The sequence below is a fragment of the Hemitrygon akajei genome, unplaced genomic scaffold (assembly GCF_048418815.1).
Source record: "Hemitrygon akajei unplaced genomic scaffold, sHemAka1.3 Scf000041, whole genome shotgun sequence".
Classification (NCBI taxonomy): Eukaryota; Metazoa; Chordata; class Chondrichthyes; order Myliobatiformes; family Dasyatidae; genus Hemitrygon; species Hemitrygon akajei.
This window is the reverse complement of record NW_027331927.1, coordinates 4,935,579-4,957,013: the sequence shown is the minus strand read 5'-3', so window position 1 is coordinate 4,957,013 and position 21,435 is coordinate 4,935,579. Positions and strand designations below refer to the sequence as shown.

The 21,435-nt window shown below is 46.2% G+C and overlaps 1 protein-coding gene across 1 annotated transcript in view; it reads right to left on the bottom strand.

Annotated features, from left to right (window-relative positions):
• Positions 1 to 11,570, bottom strand: part of LOC140720376 (NACHT, LRR and PYD domains-containing protein 3-like) — a 33,734-nt gene extending 22,164 nt beyond the window's left edge. Inside the window, exon 1 of the mRNA XM_073035254.1 lies at positions 11,214 to 11,570. The gene's annotated coding sequence lies outside the window, so the exon portion shown is untranslated. The remainder of the gene's footprint in view (positions 1 to 11,213) is intronic.
• Between the last annotated feature and the right edge of the window lie 9,865 nt (positions 11,571 to 21,435).

The following is a 21,435-nucleotide window of genomic DNA, read 5'->3' as shown; positions in this document are numbered from 1 at the left end:
TATATAAACATTCTTTCACTGTGTGTGGAACAAACCTACCCCGAACCACATTCAAGTGTTCCTGAAACAACCTTCACAGTTTCATTGTGCATTTCCCTTTGAAAATGTTTTCCCAGTTTACACTCCCAAGATGCTTCGAATACCATTGTAACTGTCCATCCACTGATTAAATACTGCCTCGTATTGTCTGCTAATATCCTTGTCCATGACCATGATAAAAGTTGGGGCGTTGTGGTCACTGTCTCAAAAAGGTCACCCATCGTTAGAATACTTACAGAATGATAGCCCCCTTCCCGTTTCTGACTTTCACCTACATTGATGTCCTCTGTTTATGTAGCTGTGATACCATCCCTAATTAGTAAAAACAATTCTCCCCCTTTCACCCCCCCCCCATATGTATTATGAAACAACTAAAACCTGGAGCATCAGACACCAATCCTGCCCTTGTAACAGTCAAGTCTGTGTAATGGTGATAACATGTACCATCCATGTTCTAAGTTACTCGTATTCTTAATACATATTGTATTGAATTAAAGACATTTCCAACTGACTACATGACGCCCTGTCCACAACCGATCCTTCCACAATCTCTGTGAACTTAGCATCTACCTTTATATCAACTCTTCTATCATCTGACCAAACACTCTGGTTCCCATCCCACAATGACTGAGTTTAAACCGACCCCGGCAGCTTCAGCAGTCCTGGCTGCAAGAACGTTTGTTCAATTCAAGTACAGATATAATCTGCACCTTTGGTACAGGGTCAAAGGTGAACATAACTTCATTGTAAAAGCTAATTCTGCTTAATCACAGATTCGCAGGTTCGGACAATTTATTAGTAGAAAAGTACTTGATGACGACAGGGTATGTAAATGTAAATTATTGGTTGGCATTTGCTAGTTAGGACAATGAAATGTGGTGCTGGGACATTTGGCTTCAAGAGGGTTTGCTCTTAGCAGAGGCTTGCATGACGATATACTCGAGGGCAAGTATATCATTGCAGCTTGCAATAGACAGAGGAGTCAATGACATGTTGCTGTAGTTCATGGTAATTCCACATTTCTGCAATCACTACAGCAGGAAACAACTGTGGCCTCTTATAAAGGGAAGAAATTCTCAATGCATTTTGAGATTATTGTGACCTAACACAGCCAAGCAAGGAAACAGCAGAACTGATAAGAGTTTGAAATTAGCAAACAATATGAGGGAATGTGTGTGGCTTCACAGATCTGGGATGCTGACAGCACATTAGCAAACCTGGAGTAATTGCAACTGGCACCTCTATATTTATTCAATCCCGCTCCAGCTATTTCCTACCTTCCTTGGTGCAGAACTGTAAAGTCTAAAGGACCAGTGTTAGAATAAATGGGACTCAGTTTTAAAGGGAAGCTTCTTTATTCTGAGTCTGTGCTCACAGATCGCAGCCTCCCCATCTAATGGAAACAGCCTCTCCAGATCCACTGTATCCAAGCTTGTCAGCACCTGGTAAGTTTACTTAACCATACATTTCATCCCCCCACCCCCCACCATTGTCCCTCGGAACTGCATTGAGCACAAAGCCCAGAACCATTGACTAACGGATAGGTGACAGTGAGGGGGAAACTCCAAACTTGGTTTAACCACTGAATCTCCTGAGTCCAATTCTACTGCTACAAACATTTAATGACCACATCATCCTGTGAGGGATGGAATGAGAACTCAATTCTCTAATTAAATTAGCAGTTATTTTTTCTGAAGGAACTCCAGAAACAAGCAACTGAGACCAGACCAGAAATACTCACTCAGCACCTCATAAGACCAAGTAGCTTGATCCCCAGAGCCAGTTTACCCAGGTCAAAATCTGTGATATCCCAGGACCCAATCTCACAGGGTCACACAGCTGAATCTGCCACTTACTGACCCTGGAATCCTCACACATCATCCCACATCAGGGATTCTCCAACAACCAATGCCCAGCTCCCTCAGATTTCTGATTCATTGTGGAAGAAGGAACATCTGCAGAAGTAGTGACCTGGGCCAAATCCCAAATACTGAGAGTTCCCTAAGCCCAGAGTCTCCATCCCAGGATAATAGCCCAAGCACCAATTTTCCCAGGACTCTTTGTTGCCAGTAACATGCTGCAGTGACTCTGCCATTCAGAGTTCAAAAACTAACACTCCTACCTCAACCTGTGGCAGAATGGGAACCTGATGATCCTCTGACCAAGACAGCGATCAGGTTGGAAAACCTAGGTGTGGGTCACTAGATACCAGAGATATATTTCACATCGTCTCCAACAGCTAAACTGAACACATTTTATTATCTTATTGTTAAGTGGGATCTTGCCCAGCACAATTGCCCATCACATTTCCTGTAAACTAATAGGAATAAAATGCTTTTAATATAAAATTGAAATTAAACAGCTGGAAACTCGGTACATCAGATTGGATCTGTGGAAAGAGAAACTGTGGAAGAGCCAGTATCAGAACTGGAACTGTCCAAGATGCTGCCCAATCTGCTGAACGGTTACAGCATTTTATCTTTTTACTTCAAATGATGCACAACTATTGACTGATTACAAGATGTTTGTGACGGTCTGTACAAATTTGCACAAATGAAATGCCCACATTCATTAGTTTTCTCATCATTCAAACACAGGGTTAATACAGTCGACACAGTCAATGCTCACAACATCCTCCCCACCCCACTATCAAGCTGTTACATCTACTCCTGAGGCCACTAACTCTCACTGAGGGACGGTGAGCAGAGAGTGAAAAATATTCACCACTCCCTGCACATCTTGTGGGCTGTTACTCTGGCAAAGGAGAAAGCAGCTCTCCAAAAAATGACCGAAAAAGAAAATAACTTCAAATTTTAACTTTATCTTTAAAATTCAACTTTAAATACTGCAAATTACCTTACCAGAAAGAGTAGCATAATGGCCATTTTGTAATGTGGAAACTAAAAGTTGTAATGACTGTCTTTACCCTTCCTCATGCTGCATTCAATAAATCCTCTGGTAGTTCCAGGTAACAAACACCGATTACAGAAATAACTTAGTGAGACAAAATACTTCATAATGAAGACAATGGAAGAGAAATATTGTTGATATCTAATCATTGGTGGGATACAGACTGGACAGAGGTTAGACAAGATGGTTGATATATATCATTGAGGTGGTGGGATAGAGACTGGACAGAGGTTGAACAAGATGGTTGATATATATCATTGAGGTGGTGGGATACAGACTGGACAGAGGTTAGACAAGTTGGTTGATATATATCATTGAGGTGGTGGGATACAAGCTGGACAGAGGTTGAACAAGATGGTTGATATATATCATTGAGGTGGTGGGATACAGACTGGACAGAGGTTAGACAAGATGGTTGATATATATCATTGAGGTGGTGGGATAGAGACAGGACAGAGGTTGAACAAGATGGTTGATATATATCATTGAGGTGGTGGGATACAGACTGGACAGAGGTTGAACAAGATGGTTGATATATATCATTGAGGTGGTGGGATAGGGGCTGGACAGAGGTTGAACAAGATGGTTGATATATATCATTGAGGTGGTGGGATACAGACAGGACAGAGGTTGAACAAGATGGTTGATATATATCATTGAGGTGGTGGGATAGAGACAGGACAGAGGTTGAACAAGATGGTTGATATATATCATTGAGGTGGTGGGATACAGACAGGACAGAGGTTGAACAAGATGGTTGATATATATCACTGAGGTGGTGGCATACATGCTGCACATGGGCTGAATGAGGTGGGAAGTAAGCAGATGGAACCAGGTGGGAGAAGGGATCAAGGGTGATCACTGATGGTTCTCAAGCAATACATGGCTACCGAATTAATGAAACATACTGTGCTGCTCTGGGGAGTGGGTGAGGTCGTGGTCGACAACCCACCCCTGCATTCCTAATGACCAGCACTGTTCGTTGTTCTTGTGTTAAAATGCATTTGCGAGATTATGGTGGGAATTTCCAGTTCATTTATTGCTACGTTTTAACCTGGGTTATACAGTAATTTGCTCGTGTTGTTTGTGGGTCAGACTAACTGTAGGGGTGTGTGATGGTCAACTCTCCCATCTGTTGGAGACTGGTTGGGTTCACTCTCCGGGTCATGGTGCCCAGTCTTTTTGCGTTTATCATAATAAAACCATTATTGAGATTAAGCAGTGCCCTCGTCTGTCATTATGGACCAAATGCTCGCCAGAATACCACTGTATAAAAGATACCAAAATGACAATGCTAGAACAAACTGTATGAACTTTGTCATATATGGTTTGCCAATCACCAAATTTTATCAATGCACCATAAAAAGTTTTCCATCTGGATACTTTACGCCTTGGTATGGCAACTGCTTTGCCCATGACCACAAGGAACTGCAAAGTTACGGACACAGATCAGCTCATCACAGAAACCAGTCTCCCCTAAGTGAACTCCTTCTGGACTTCCCGCTCCCTCGGTAAAATCAAAGATCCCCACAACCCGGGACATTCTCCTTTCTCACCCACACCATTAGGGAGAAGACACAACAGTCATTACATACGTATCACCAGACCGTGGGTGGGTCTCCCGACAATGAACCGATTCTTTAAGACATACGAGCATAATTAGGCCATTTGGCTCATCGAGTCTGTTCCGGCATTCAATCATGTCTGATCCTTTTTCCCTCTTCAGCACCACTCCCCAGCCTTCTCACCATAACCAATTAACAACCTATCAATCTCCGCCTTAAATACCCCCAACCTGGCCTCCAAAGCTGCCTCTGCTAATTCCACAAATTCACCCACACTGGCTAAAGAAATTTCTCTGAGTTCAGTGAAGCGTCTCCCTCTGATCATCAACACTGTTCAGGGTTTTGCATTTAACAGTGTACTGTCTCATACATTCGACGTACTGAGCTGCCAAGATGATCATCACTAATCAAATCTCACTGATATTTCTCAGGTCCTGTTGAATTTATTGCCAAGTGCACAAGTACGGGAAGGTACAGGGACAGAGAAACACTGACTTGTGGCAGCATCACAGGCAAGTACACTCAGATAACACACGGAACACAAATTGTACGATTCTCTGTCAGTAACAAGATAGAAACATGTTTTACTTCATCCTGCTAACAGGACCAGAACAACAGGGGCTGAGCGGCGGCTCATCTCAGACGGTTCGGTGTGAAGGTCTCACAACCCGGACCGACCCCGGCAGATTCTGTGAAGGAAGCGAGGCGAGGCTGCCAGTTCGGGAAAGTTCATCCCCTCCCCCTTCAGGTTTCACCGATCACCCTGTGTTTCTCTCTCCCCTCCCCACCCCCACCTTTTATTCTCCAGTCCTGCTTAAGGGTTTCGGCCGGTAGTGTCGACTGTATTCTTCCCCTGTATGCTGCCCGGCCTGCTGAGTTCCTCCAGCATTTTGTGCGCTTTGCTCGCATTTCCAGCTTCTGCAGATTTTCTCTTGTTTGAGTTCGGGAAAGTTAACTCACTCCCCAACGTCAGACCTCCCCGCTCGGGACCGGCTTCAATACTCACCGAAGGAAAATTGTTGGTCTTGCCCCGCAGAGAAGGAACCCCTCCCGATGCCAATCCCACTGCTGACCCACTTCCACAACGAACAGAGTTTTGGGTTCAGTTCCCATCCTGGTCCGACACAGAAGTCAGACACAAACAGGAACTGCGCAAGTCTCATTTAAATCATTTTATGTTTATAAGCACTAATTCGGTGACCAGTGGTGGGCCTCAGGAATCTGTTCTGGTACCCTTACTTTTCATGATTTTGATAAATGATCTGGATGAGGAAGTGGAGGGATGGATTAGTAAGTTTGCTGACGACACAAAGGTTGGGGATGTTGTGCATAGTGTGGAGGGTTGTCAGAGGTTACAACGGGACATTGATAGAATGCAAAACCTGGCTGAGAAGTGGCAGATGGAGTTCAACCCAAAGAAGTGTGAGGTGGTTCATTTTGGTAGGTCAAATATGATGGCAGAATATAGTATTAATGGTAAGACTCTTGGCAGTTTGGAGGATCAGAGGGATTTTGGGGTCCAAGTCCACAGGATGCTCAAACCAAGGTTGACCCTGTGGTTAAGAAGGCATACGGTGTATTGGCCTTCGTCAATTGTGGAGTTGAATTTAGGAGCCGAGAGGTAATATTGCAGCTATATAGGACCCTGATCAGACCCCACTTGGAGTACTGTGCTCAGTTCTGGTCTCCTCACTACAGGAAGGATGTGGAAACCATATAAAAGGTGCAGAGGAGATTTACAAGGATGATGCCTGGATTGTGGAGCATGCCTTATGAGAATAGGTTGAGTGAATGCGGCCTATTCTCCTTGGAGCGATGGAGGATGAGGTGACCTGATAGAGGTGTATAACATGATGAGAGGCATTGATGGTGTGGACAGACAGAGGTTTTCTCCCACGGCTGAAATGGCTAGCACAAGAAGGCACAGTTTTAATTGCTTGGAAGAGGAGATGTCACGTAGAGAGTACTGAGTGCGTAGATTGGGCTGCCGGCGGCGGCGGTGGAGGTGGATACAACAGGGTCTTTAAAGAGACTCCTGGAGAGGTACATGGAGCTCAGAAGAATAGAGGGCTATGGTTAACCCAGGGTAATTTCTAAGATAAGGAGATGTTCAGCCCATTATTGTGAGTCAAAGGGCCGTATTCTACTGTAGTTTTTCTATGTTTCTAATTTCGATTCACATTCTTCTGGCCTCACTGGACAGGAACACTGAAACATCAGGTGAGAAAAAGCCCCTCCTCCCTGACCAAACCGTCAGCAAGATGGCAGCTGCTCTCCCATCTCAGCCTCATGTTTCTGCCCAATCCTCATTTCCTCGATCCCTTCGCTCTCCACACATCTGCCGGCCTCTGTTTTATGTGGGGACGATCACTGAGTCTTCACCGCCCTCTGTGGAGGGGATTTACAGACATTCACCACTTTCGGAGTGGAGACGTTTCCCCTCATCTCAGTACCGGACAGTCCACCCCATTTTTCAGAGACTGGGATCCCTGGTTCAACCGATCATGATGTTGTGCATTTCAATGTGTTCACCTCTCAATCCTCGATTCTCCAAATGAAAGGGTTATCGCATTTGATCTTTCTTCACATGATGACCCCACCACCCCAGGGATCAGTCTGGTGAATCTTCATTGCACTCTCTATAACAAATACTCTCTGACCTCTTTGTTAATCCTCTATGGAATTAATTCCCATCTTCTGCAGCCCTGTGATGCCCCAACCACTCACCTCCCACCCCTGTCACTATCACCACCTTCCCACCTCCCCCCTCACCTGGATCCACCTCTCTCTCCCCAGCTCTTGCCCCATCCCCACCCCTCAGTCTTTTCTCTGACTGGACTGCCAACACAGATGCCTTGTGCAGGAAGGCACAGAGTCGACTGTACTTCCTTAGAAGGTTGGCGTCATTCAATGTCTGCAGTGAGATGCTGAAGATGTTCTATAGGTCAGTTGTTGAGAGTGCCCTCTTCTTTGTGGTGGCGTGTTGGGGTGGAAGCATTAAGAAGAAGGACGCCTCACGTCTTAATAAGCTGGTAAGGAGGGCGGGCTCTGTCGTGGGCAAAGTACTGGAGAGTTTAACATCGGTAGCTGAGCGAAGGGCGCTGAGTAGGCTACGGTCAATTATGGAAAACCCTGAACATCCTCTACATAGCACTATCCAGAGACAGAGAAGCAGTTTCAGTGACAGGTTACTGTCGATGCAATGCTCCTCAGACAGGATGAAGAGGTCAATACTCCCCAATGCCATTAGGCTTTACAATTCAACTGCCAGGACTTAAGAACTTTTTTTAAAGCTATTATTAATGCTTTTTGAGTTAGTGATTTAGATGCATATCAAATTATTACTGAGTTAAGTATTGTATGTAATGAGTTTTTGCTACAACAAGTGTATGGGACATTGGAAAAAATGTTGAATTTCCCCATGGGGATGAATAAAGTATCTATCTATCTATTTCCCATCCACTCTCAGTCCAGAGGGAGGGTCTCGGCCCGAAATGTTGACGATCCATTTCCCTCCACAGATGCTGCCCAACCCACTGAGTTCCTCCGGCAGTTTGTTCTTTGGTCTGTATAACCCATGTTAGTATGGGGAGGGGGATTTTACACCATATTCCAGGTACAATCTCAACAAAGCCCAAATAACTGTTAAGGTCATTTTCATTCCTATACCCAATAACTCTTGCAATAAATACAATGTACCTTGGACCTCCCTCCCTACCCTCTACACCTCAGTCCATCTACATTGAATCACACTTAGGATTTTGGTTTGACCTACAGAAGTGGGTGATCTCACATTTCCCACATTGGGCTCCAGCTGACCTGTTGTTCCCACTCACTTATTTTGTCTCCGTAACCCCAAAACCTTTCTACAAGAGACACAGAACATAGAACAGTACAGCACAGGAACAGGCCATTTGGCCCACAATGTTGTGCTCAAACTATTCAATTAATCAAATTGCCAACTAAACTAATCCCTTCTGCCTACACAATTTTCCCTCACATTCATGTGTCTATCTAAACATCTCTGAAATGTCCCCAATATATCTGCCGCTACCATCACCCCAGGCGGCACATTCCAGCAACCCACCACTCTGTGTGAAAAAAAAATCCCCTTAACATCTTCTTTCAAACTACCCCTCTCACTGCAAATGCATGCATCTTGATTTAGACATTTCTACCATGGGTAAAAGGGGAGGATCTGGTCCAGTGGATCAGACAGCTCAGCTCGCATGTCCTTTCAAGATTATATTAATATTAATATAATGTCTATATTAATTACCATTTATTAATTAATCATATTGTTGTGAATATTAATATTCATATTTACTAATTCATATTGATATTCATATTAATTACTGTCTAATCTTACTGCTAACATTGTGGTTATTACAAAGTCCCCAAGTCTGGGACATCTGTCACCAGCGAGTGCAGATTGGGAAGGGGGAGGTGGTGTCAGTGACCTCTGCACCAGAGAAGGCCACGGGTTTGTACAGCCTCCTGTGAGATACAAATGTCCACACAGTGGACTCAGATCTGGTGGCATATCTGGAGTTGCCGAATCTTACTGTTAAATGGGATCGTGCCCAGCACAACTGGACATCAATATCCCCAAGACCAAGAAGATGGTGGTGGACTTTAGGAGATCTAGGCCTCATATGGAGCCAGTGATCATTAATGGAGAATGTGTGGAGCAGGTTAAGACCTACAAGTATCTGGGAGTACAGTTAGATGAGAAGCTGGACTGGACTGCCAACACAGATGCCTTGTGCAGGAAGGCACAGAGTCGACTGTACTTCCTTAGAAGGTTGGCGTCATTCAATGTCTGCAGTAAGATGCTGAAGATGTTCTATAGGTCAGTTGTTGAGAGCGCCCTCTTCTTTGTGGTGGCGTGTTGGGGAGGAAGCATTAAGAAGAGGGAAGCCTCACGTCTTAATAAGCTGGTAAGGAAGCCGGGCTCTGTCGTGGGCAAAGTACTGGAGAGTTTAACATCGGTAGCTGAGCGAAGGGTGCTGAGTAGGCTACGGTCAATTATGGAAAACCCTGAACATCCTCTACATAGCACCATCCAGAGACAGAGAAGCAGTTTCAGCGACAGGTTACTATCGATGCAATGCTCCTCAGACAGGATGAAGAGGTCAATACTCCCCAATGCCATTAGGCTTTACAATTCAACTGCCAGGACTTAAGAACTTTTTTTTAAAAGCTATTATTAATGATTTTTGAGTTAGTGATTTAGATGCATATCATATTATTACTGAGATAAGTATTGTATGTAATTAGTTTCTGCTACAACAAGTGTATGGGACATTGGAAAAAAGGTTGAATTTCCCCATGGGGATGAATAGATAGATAGATAGATACTTTATTCATCCCCATGGGGATAGAATAAAGTATCTATCTATCTATCTATCTACATCAGGCTAACAGGAATAAAATACCTTTAATATGAAATTGAAAGTAAAGTGCTGGAAACTCGGTACATCAGATTGGATGTGTGGAAAGAGAAACACTGGAAGAGCCAGTATCAGAACTGATGCTGCCCGATCTGCTGAACGTTTCCAGCATTTTCTCTTTTTACTTTAAACGATGCACAACTATTGACTGATTACAAGATGTTTGTGACGGCCTGAACAAAGTTTCACAAATGTAATGCCCACATTCATTAGTTTTCTCTGCATTCCAACACAGGGTTAATACAGTCGATACAGTCAGTGCTCACAACATCCTCCCCGCCCCACTATCAAGCTGTTCCATCTGCTCCCGAGGCCGCTGCTCTCTTTGAGGGACAGTGACCAGAGAGCGAAAAAACATCCACCATTCCGTGCAGGTCGTGGGCTATTCCTGGCAACAGAAGAAGAGGCTCTCCAAACATGACCAAAAAAGGAAATTACAGACTCAACTTTAAATGCTGAGTCTCCTTCTGACAAAGATTAACGCAGCGGTCATTTGGTAACGACCCGATCAATCTGTGCAGTCTATTTCAGGGAGCGATGAACTTGGAGTCTAAGATCCCTCTGATCATCAACACTGTTCAGGGTTTTGCATTTAACAGTGTACTGTCTCATGCATTCGACCTACCGAGCTGCCAAGATGATCATCACTAATCAAATCTCACTGAGATTTCTCAGGTCCTGTTGAATTTATTGCCAAGTGCACAAGAACGGGAAGGTACAGGTACAGTGAAACACTGACTTGTGGCAGCATCACAGGCAAGTACATTCAGATAACACAGGGAACACAAATTGTACAATTCTCTGTCAGGAACAAGATAAAAACATGTTTTACGTAATCCTGCTAATAGGACCAAAACAACAGGGGCTGAGCGCCGGCTCATCTCAGACGGTTCGGTGTGAAGGTCTCACAACCCGGACCGACCCCGGCAGATTCTGTGAAGGAAGCGAGGCGAGGCCGCCAGTTCGGGAAAGTTCATCCCCTCCCCCTTCAGGTTTCACCGATCACCTTGTGTTTCTCTCTCCCTCCCCCACCCCCACCTTTTATTCTCCAGTCCTGCCGAAGGGTTTCGGCCGGTAACGTCGACTGTACTCTTTTCCTGGATGCCCGGCCTGCTGAGTTCCTCCAGCATTTTGTGCGCGTTGCTCACATTTCCAGCAACTGCAGATTTTCTTTGTTTGAGTTCGGGGAATGTAACTCACTACCCAACGTCAGACCTCCCCGCTCGGGACCGGCGTCAATACTCACCGAAGGGAAATTGTTGTTGTTGACCCGCAGAGAATAATCCGCCTCCGGCTCCCCGTCCAAAGGAGCGAGCACCCCCTCCCAATCCCGATCCCTCTATCGACCCGCTTCGACACAGAACGAAAAAACACTGCCTATCCCGGGACTGCGAGCATGCGCAATGTGCTTATTGATCAACTCGGCGGTGGGCGGGGCCTCGGAATCAAACCCGCAGATGTTGCTGCCGATCTGAGGTAAACGGGATCACATGACGCTGGAGGGTCCCACGTGATCCGGTCGCTGTTCATCGCCCTTCATATACTGCCGTACCCACCGCCACATTTCCCACATTATGTAATTATTTCCCTATTTACAACAGATACGTATTTAGTTTTCCCCTCCATATCTTCCCCAATCCTTTTCCCTCCATCCCCAGGTCACAGAGTTAGAGTTTCGATTCCCATCAATTCCCGACACACAATTCAGACACACACAGGAAATGTGCAGGTTTCATTTAAATCGGTCTATGATTATAAACACTCATTCCTCTTCACATTCCTCCGGGATCACCGGACAGGAACACTGAAACAGCAAGAGGTGGCCATTCAGCCCCTCTAACCATCAGCAAAATGGCGGATGCTGTCCCATCTCAGCCACATGTTTCTGTCCGATCCTCATTTCCTCGATCCCTTCGGTCTCCACACATTTGCCGGCCTCTATTTTACGTGAGGACGATCACTGAGTCTTCCTTGCCCTCTGTGGTGTGGATTGACAAACATTCACCACCCTCGGAGTGGAGACATTTCCCCTCATCACAGTCCCGGACAGTCCATCCCCTTTTTCAGAGACTGGGATCCCTGGTTCAACCGGTAATGATGTTGTGCATTTCAATGTGTTCACCTCTCAGTCCTCGATTCTCCAAATGAAAGAGTTATCACATTTGATCTTTCTTCATATGATGACCCCACCACCCCAGGGATCAGTCTGGTGAATCTTCATTGCACTCTCTATAACAAATACTCTCTAACATCTTTGTTAATCCTCTATGGAATTAATTTCCATCTTCTGCAGCCCCGTGTTGCCCCAACCACTCACATCCCACCCCTGTCAATATTTCCACCTTCCCACCGCCCCCTCACCTGGATCCACTTCTCATTCCCCAGCTCTTGCCCCATCCCCAACCCTCACCTCTTTTCTCTTACTATTTCCTGTCCACTCTCTGTCCAGAGGAAGGGTCTCGGCCCGAAATGTTGACGGTCCATTTCCCTCCACAGATGTTGCCTGACCAACTGAGTTCCTCCGGCAGTTTGTTCCTTGGTCTGTATAACCCGTGTTAGTATGGGGAGCGGGATTTTACACCATATTCCAGGTACAATCTCAATAAAGCACAAATAATTGTCACTTTGCCCGGACCATTAGCCCCGCTTGCAGGGCAACAGTCTGCCGGTGTTTGCCCCCAATGTGGTGACTCCCTCTGCTTGACAACCCCATGGGCTCATACATTTCCACAGATGAGCCCCTCCTGTCCCTACCGGAACAAACATCCTGTCCGCTCCCTCTCACACCATCTTCATCCTTTCAATAAAATCTTGTCTCTCCCTCCCCAGGGAACCGGCATCAAACCGACGGGCCGAGCGGTCTCCTCCTACCTCTCAGCGATACATCAGCCTCCGGCCTTCACCAACGCCCCAACTTCCCTCGGAGGGAAATGGAAATAAATGAAAAAACAGGAAATTTACTTTGGGATTTGTTCCGCTCTGACGAGAGTTCGGCTCCACAGCGGGAGACGAACTCAGCCGGGATAACGCCCTCTCCGCTGGTCCGCCTCCTCTATTGGGTGTAACCAGTGACTAACATTCCTGCGCACCAATGGCAATAGGACAGCTCCTGCAGCGTGGGCAGTCGGCGGTGGGGGAAGGGCTGGTCACGCGAATAGTAGTTCAGCCGTTAAACCGATAATGCTGGAGCTCACAAGCGCGTGGGTGACGTAAGACACCGCGCACGTGAGGACAGATCCCGGTGTGGGGAGCCCATGTGTGACGCCAAGCGCGTGAGTGAGCCTGTGTGACGTCACTTGTGGGGGAGCACTCCTATTTAAAAACACATAAATGAAATGTTGCTTTTCTGCCCAGCGTGCGCGCTCTTCAATGATGACTGGTTATTTTATATCATTCCACAAGATAGCTGTTCGCTCTCCGGATTCATAGATAATACTGCATTGATCTCTGCAGTCTGGATCCTCTATCCAGTATCGAAGATTCCCAAAATCTTTGAAAGGCTGTTTCTCTGGAATTCCCCAATCATCACTAATATCCATGTGCTTATCAAAGTCTGTGAAGAAATTGACACGAAAGGTATGCTGTTTGTCTAATTTGCATCCATTTGCATTTATTTTTACCGCATCCACAGCAAAAGCTGGTGAACTGTATTCCAAGAAAATGTACCCTATAGTCTTCCATCTGTTTCTGAGTAAAATTCATTTGTAATATCCCCAAACTTTGAAAAGATCTTCTGGATAACATTTCGACATTTCTCTAGCCGATCTGGTCCAACTTGTGGTACATTATCCACAACAATAACAGAATCTATTCCATCAGATTCTAGAGGTTGATCGATTAATATATTACCCCGCAATTCCTCGTCGGAGATAGCATCATCCACGAAGCCTTCGGGATCACTGAAACCTTCCTCTGGCTCCTCCAACTCCTCCAACGTTTAGAGCCCCGTGGAGCTGTTGACACTGATGAGTTGGATGATTGGGAGGAAGAGACAGTTGATTTTATTTCTGACAGAAGATATTATCCCTGTTGGAGATCAGGAGTAGTCTTATACAGTGTCACCATATTTTTCAGCGAAGCTGAATTCTCCTGTGTCACCTGGAAGTTCAATGTGCTCCACTCTGCAAAGATCATCACAGTGCCTTTTCCTGTATCACTCTCCGTGGTGGTGATAAAGACGCTGCCTTCACTTTTACTAATTGTGAATAAATTCCACTAATTAGCAGCAGCTCAGCAGTTCACTTTGTGCAGCTATCACTAGTCACTGTGGAAGCTGTCATTGGTTTAAGTAAGTATATTATTGAGGCACTCTTTCCCGTAGCCATGGGCTATTTTTACATCCATGGTAAGTTAACATTGTATTTTGTACGGAGGATTATTGAGACTACAAAGAGAATTATTACGTATTTTAGTGTCCAGACTGGACTGTATCCTCCTCCATTCATCAAATGGGATAAAATAAACCTTAGTAACACAAAAAAAAACACGTAAATGGAAGTTTCTTATGATTTCGGTGGGACAGCAACATTAATCACGGGTTTCATCACGGAATCCAGTGTTGTGGGATGTAAGGTCCCCTGTTATGTGTCCGGCTGTGCCGTGTTGTTGATGGAGTGGGCAGCGTGGTGTTTGTCTCGATTCGGGTCACAGCACCAGAATTGCCAGCGGGGTCCACACACAGTGTATTAGTCAACAGAAAACCTCCCGTCCCTGCAGTCTTTGTCTCCTGGTAAACTCAGCACCCTGACAGTGTGGACCATAGATACCCTTTCCTCTCAGAGTCAGGGAATCACTCAGACAGCTGATCGCTGAGAGGAATTATATTTATTGGTCATTAAAGTCCGCCCAGATTCGTTTGGAAGGATTTGATGTGGAGCTCGGGGTGTCACAGTGAAAGGGCCGGACGGCCGAACTCTCTCTGTTGTCCAATCAACCTTCCAGGTGAGGCGACACTTCACCTGTGAATCTTCCGGGGTCGCCCGTTATGTCCCGATGCTCCCGATGCGGCCGCTTCCACACTGGTGACACCGGCTCCTCCGCAGTTGTGCGGGTAGGGTTGTTTTTTTACCGGGTGTGGATATTTTTCTTCCTTTTGTGCGGAGGGGTGGGTTTCGGGGTTGACGATCGGGATGCCGTTCTTTTTTTATGCGGGGGGTTGGGGTGGGAGTTTCATTTTTTTTCCTCTCTGATCGACTTTCTTATTCGTGGTTCTCTGGAGAAGAAGAAAAAACTCAGCGTTATTTATATATACCTGCTTTGATAATAAACTAACCTTTGAACTATCCGCTCCGAGCGGGACTTCCCGGTGTCCAAACATTTCAATTCCGATTCCCATTCCCGTTCCGACCTGTCAGCCCATCTTGTGCCAAGATGAGGCCACCATCAGTGTTCAAGATCAGAACCTTATGTTCCGTCTAGGTACCCCCACCCCCACCCCCGCCTTCGAACCTGATGGCATGAATATAGATTTCTCCTTCCGGTGAACAAATTTCCCTCACACCCCTCCCTCCCTCTCTGACTTTTCACGTCCTCTCACCTGCTTATCACTTCTCTCTGGGTACACTGCTCCATATCTTTCTCCTATTCTCCACTCTCCTCTCCTATTAGACTCTATTTTCTTCTGCTCTTGAGCTTTCCCACCTACCTGGCTTCACCTGTCACCTTCCAGCGAGACATTTCCTCGCCCGCCCCGATTTTATTCAGATATTTCTCCCATTCCATCTCAGTCCTGAAGGAGGGTTCAACTGGAAACGTCGACTGTTGACTCTTTACGATAGATGCTGCATGGCTTGCTGAGTTCCGCCAGCATTTTGTTTGTGTTGCTCTGAATTTCCAGCATCTGCGGACTTCGTCGTGTTTGTGATTTCCCTCTCCGTTGTCCCTCCGGCCTCCGGCCACTGGTGGCGCTGTGCAGACCTCTGTCCACCGGTGTTGCTTCGGAGTTCCTCCTGCTAAACGCAGGCGCGGCGTTTTCCTATTCGGGCAGCGGTGAGTAAGGGGCTGATCCCGGGGTTGTGTAAATCGGGGCCGACTGCAGAGGGAAAGGCCTGGGATCGAGCTCGGCCAGACGGCTGGAAGGTCCGGGCTCTCCAGTCCCGCAACCCCGGTTTTAGCTTTGCGCCCGAACCCTGTGGGATCGGTAAGTTGTGGTTCCCCGAGCCGGAAGGATGCTTGGAACGAAGGGGATCTGTCTGTGTGTGTGGATAGAGCTGATAGGTGGATGTATAGGTGAGGGGTGAGTGGTCGGATGAGGGATGTGGGAGTAGAGGGGTGATCGGACGTTCTGTAACCCGGGGAAGAGAGGTCCCGGGACAAAATAAGTTGTTAACTAGGGAGAATCTGGGCAATTGAATGAGCCAATTGGCGTGTCCTTTCAGAAAGCAGCAATTCTCTGTTCATATTAATTACTGTGTAATCCTGCTGTTAACATTGTGTTTGTTACAAAGCCCCAGAGTCTGGGAGCCCATGGGCTGCGACTGCAGATTGGGAAGCGGGAGGGGAGGGGGGAGGTCAGTGACCATTGCATCAGAGGAGGACACGGGGTTGTACAGATGGTTCGGATCTAGTGGGACATCCGGTGTTTGCAAAGGGAGGAAGAGTTTTAACCAGCGAAGCATGGTCAGAGGTGGAGGGGTACAGGAGCTGCCTGACAGATCGTTCTACAGTAATTTTATTTTTTTATAATCTCACAGATGGTGACTGAGGGAGAAGCTTGTTGCGGGAGGATACCCGGGGGTGAGCAGGCCAGACACGATATCAGGAGAGCGACAGTGATGTGATTTCCTGTGTCACGGGTATAGACAGTCGTCGCGAGTGAGGGGTTTGTGTGGAGATGCAGCTTCCCTGGAGGTGGAGGAAAGAGGACACACCAACAGGTGGAACCAGCTGTGGGAAGACATGGTTTGTCAGGTCTGACGATGAGCTGAATGTACCATAACCTTCAGACTGAATCAGAAAACCATTCTGAGGGTATTTGAAATGTCAGTAGACAATAGACAATAGGTGCAGAAGTAGACCATTCGGCCCTTCGAGCCTGCACCGCCATTCTGAGATCATGGCTGATCATCTACTCTCAATACCCGGTTCCTGCCTTGTCCCCATATCCCTTGATTCCCCTATCCATAAGATACCTATCCAGCTCCTTCTTGAAAGCATCCAGAGAATTGGTCTCCACTGCCTTCTGAGGCAGTGCATTCCACACCCCCACAACTCTCTGGGAGAAGAAGTTTTTCCTTAACTCTGTCCTAAATGACCTACCCCTTATTCATAAAGCATGCCCTCTGGTACTGGACTCTCCCAGCATCTGGGACATATTTCCTGCCTCTATCTTGTCCAATCCCTTAATAATCTTATATGTTGCAATCAGATCCCCTCTCAATCTCCTTAATTCCAGCGTGTATAAGCCCAGTCTCTCTAACCTCTCTGCGTAAGACGGTCCGGACATCCCAGGAATTAACCTCGTGAATCTACGCTGCATTTCCTCTGCAGCCAGGATGTCCTTCCTTAACCCTGGAGACCAAAACTGTACACAATACTCCAGGTGTGGTCTCACCAGGGCCCTGTACAAATGCAAGAGGATTTCCTTGCTCTTGTACTCTTGTGCAGGAAGGGGTTGGCAAATTATCTGAACGTCATGAAGGTATGACTGAATTTGGTGGCGGGAGAATGTAGGGCTTTCAGTACCATTACCTGTGGGGTTAACTGTTCAGGCTAACAAAATGGATTCTCTGTCTTGGTATAATGAAATGGCTTCTCTGAAACGTTATTTAATGCTTTAATGGGTTTCTGTGTCTGGTAATAAAGGCCAACATTCCATTAGCCTTCTTCACTTCCTGCTGCACTTGCTCATTCACCTTCAGTGACTGATGAACAAGGACTCCGAGATCTCTTTGTATTACTCCCTTACCCAACTCTATACTATTCAGATAATAATCTGCCTTCCTGTTCTTACTCCCAAAGTGGATAACCTCACACTTATTCACATTAAACGCCATCTGCCAAGTATCTGCCTACTCACCCAGCCTATCCAAGTCACCCTGAATTCTCCTAACATCCTCATCACATATCACACTGCCACCCAGCTTAGTATCATCAGCAAATTTGCTGATGTTATTTTCTATGCCTTCATCCAAATCGTTAACGTAAATGGTAAACAGCTGTGGGCCCAATACCGAGCCCTGTGGCACCCCACTAGTCACCACCTGCCATTCCGAGAAACCCATTCACCGCTACCCTTTGCTTTCTATCTGCCAACCAGTTTTCTATCCATGTCAATGCCTTCCCCCCCGATGCCCTGAGCTTTGATTTTACCCACCAATCTTCTATGTGAGACCTTATCAAATGCCTTCTGAAAATCGAGGTACACTACATTCACTGTATCTCCCCCGTCTAACTTCCTGGTTACATCCTCGAAAAACTCCAACAGATTAGTCAAGCATGATTTACCCTTGGTAAATCCATGCTGGCTCGGCCCAATCCTATCACTGCTATCTAGATATGCCACTATTTCATCCTTAATAATGGACTCTAGCATCTTCCCCACCACCGATGTCAGGCTGACAGGTCGATAGTTCTCTGTTTTCTCCCTAACTCCTTTCTTAGAAAGTGGGATAACATTAGCCATTCTCCAATCCTCAGGAACTGATCCTGAATCTAAGGAACATTGGAGAATGATTACCAATGCATCCGCAATTTCCAGGGCCACCTCCTTTAGTACCCTAGGGTGCAGACCATCTGGACCTGGGGATTTGACAGCCTTCAGTCCCATCATTCTTCTCATCACCGTTTCCTTCCGAATGTCAATCTGTTTCATTTCCTCTGTTACCCTATGTCCTTGGCCCATCCATACATCTGGGAGATTGCTTGTGTCTTCCTAAGTGAAAACAGATCTAAAGTACTCATTAAATTCTTCTGCCATTTCTCTGTTTCCCATAACAATTTCACCCAATTCATTTTTCAAGGGCCCAACATTGTTCTTAACTATCTTCCTTCTCTTCACATGCGTAAAAAAGCTTTTGCTATCTTCCTTTATATTCCCGACTAGCTTGCGTTCGTACCTCATTTTTTCTCCCCGTATTGTCTTTTTAGTTAAGTTCTGTTGTTCCTTAAAAACTTCCCAATCATCTGTCCTCCCACTCACCTTAGCTCTGTCATATTTCCTTTTTTTAATGCGATGCAATCTCTGACTTCCTTTGTCAACCACTGAGGCCCCTTTCCCCCCTTTGAATCCTTCCTTCTCTGGGGGATGAACTGATTTTGCACCTTGTGCATTATTCCCAAGAATACCTGCCACTGCTGTTCCACTGTCTTTTCTGCTAGGCTATCCGTCCAGGCAACTTTGGCCAGCTCCTCCCTCGTGGATCCATAGTTTCCCCTGTTCATCTGCAACACTAACACCTCCGAGCTGCCCTTATCCTTCTCAAATTGCAGATAAAAGCTTATCATATTGTGATCACTACCTCCTAATGGCTCCATCACTGCAAGATCGCTTATCAAATCCTGTTCATAACATGTCAGAAGCAGGGGAGATGTGATCCCATGTCTCCATCAGACCCTCAGTGAGATAGTTCCAGTTATAACGTGCAGGGATGAAAGCACAGTGTTCGGGGTCTGATTTAATCACTGATTCTTGCATAGTGAGAGGGTTAGTTTTGCTGTAGGGCAGCAACATTAATGGAAGAAGACACAGGAACTTCATCAATTGCCAGTTGTTTAGATAGATAGATAGATACTTTATTCATCCCCATGGGGAAATTCAACATTTTTTTCCAATGTCCCATACACTTGTTGTAGCAAAAAAAACTAATTACATACATATTCACTCAGTAATAATATGATATGCATCTAAATCACTAACTCAAAAAAAAGCATTAATAATAGCTTTAAAAAAAAAGTTCTTAAGTCCTGGCAGTTGAATTGTAAAGCCTAATGGCATTGGGGAGTATTGACCTCTTCATCCTGTCTGAGGAGCATTGCATCGATAGTAACCTGTCGCTGAAACTGCTTCTCTGTCTCTGGATGGTGCTATGTAGAGGATGTTCAGGGTTTTCCATAATTGACCGTAGCCTACTCAGCGCCCTTCGCTCAGCTACCGATGTTAAACTCTCCAGTACTTTGCCCACGACAGAGCCCGCCTTCTTAACCAGCTTATTAAGACGTGAGGCGTCCTTCTTCTTAATACTTCCTCCCCAACACGCCACCACAAAGAAGAGGGCGCTCTCAACAACTGACCTATAGAACATCTTCAGCATCTCACTGCAGACATTGAATGACGCCAACCTTCTAAGGAAGTACAGTCGACTCTGTGCCTTCCTGCACAAGGCATCTGTGTTGGCAGTCCAGTCCAGCTTTTCGTCTAACTGTACTCCCAGATACTTGTAGGTCTTAACCTGCTCCACACATTCTCCATTAATGATCACTGGCTCCATATGAGGCCTAGATCTCCTAAAGTCCACCACCATCTCCTTGGTCTTGGTGATATTGAGACGCAGGTAGTTTGAGTTGCACCATATCACAAAGTCCTGTATCAGTTTCCTATACTCCTCCTCCTGTCCATTCCTGACACACCCCACTATGGCCGTGTCATCAGCGAACTTCTGCACATGGCAGGACTCCGAGTTATATTGGAAGTCTGATGTGTACAGGGTGAACAGGACCGGAGAGAGTACGGTTCCCTGTGGCGCTCCCGTGCTACTGACCACCGTGTCAGACCTACAGTCTCCCAACCGCACATACTGAGGCCTCTCTGTCAAGTAGTCCACTATCCAATCCACCATGTGAGAGTCTACTCCCATCTCCGTTAGTTTGTGCTTTAAGATCTTGGGCTGGATGGTGTTAAAGGCACTAGAGAAGTCAAGGAATGTAATCCTCACAGCACAACTGACCCCATCTAGGTGAGAGAGAGATTTGTGCAACAAATACGTGATAGCATCCTCCACTCCCACCTTCTCCTTATATGCAAACTGAAGCGGATCCCGGGCATGCCTGGTTTGTGGCCTCAGATTCTGTATTATCAGCCGCTCCATGGTCTTCATCACATGCGACGTCAAGGCAACAGGTCTGAAGTCATTCAACTCCTTTGGTTGTGGTTTCTTCAGTACCGGGACAATACAGGATGTTTTCCACTGTCTGGGTACTCTTCTCTGATCTAGACTCATGTTGAAGATGCGCTGTAGTGGTTCTCCCAGTTCAGTCGCACAGGCCCTCAGTACTCGTGGGGAAACTCCATCCGGTCCAGCCGCCTTGCTTGTACAGATCTTCCTCAGCTGACCTTCCACCTGTGCAGCCGTAATCCTGGGCGTGGGCCAGGTCTCCTGTGAGTGGCTATTTTCCTGTGAGGGAAGTAAGCCTGGTGCGGAGTTCTGCGGTGAGGGTGAGATTGTGCTGTCGAACCTATTGAAGAAGGTGTTCAGCTGGTTCGCTTTCTCCACATCTCCACTAATGTTTGCCCCCCTCTTTGCACCACATCC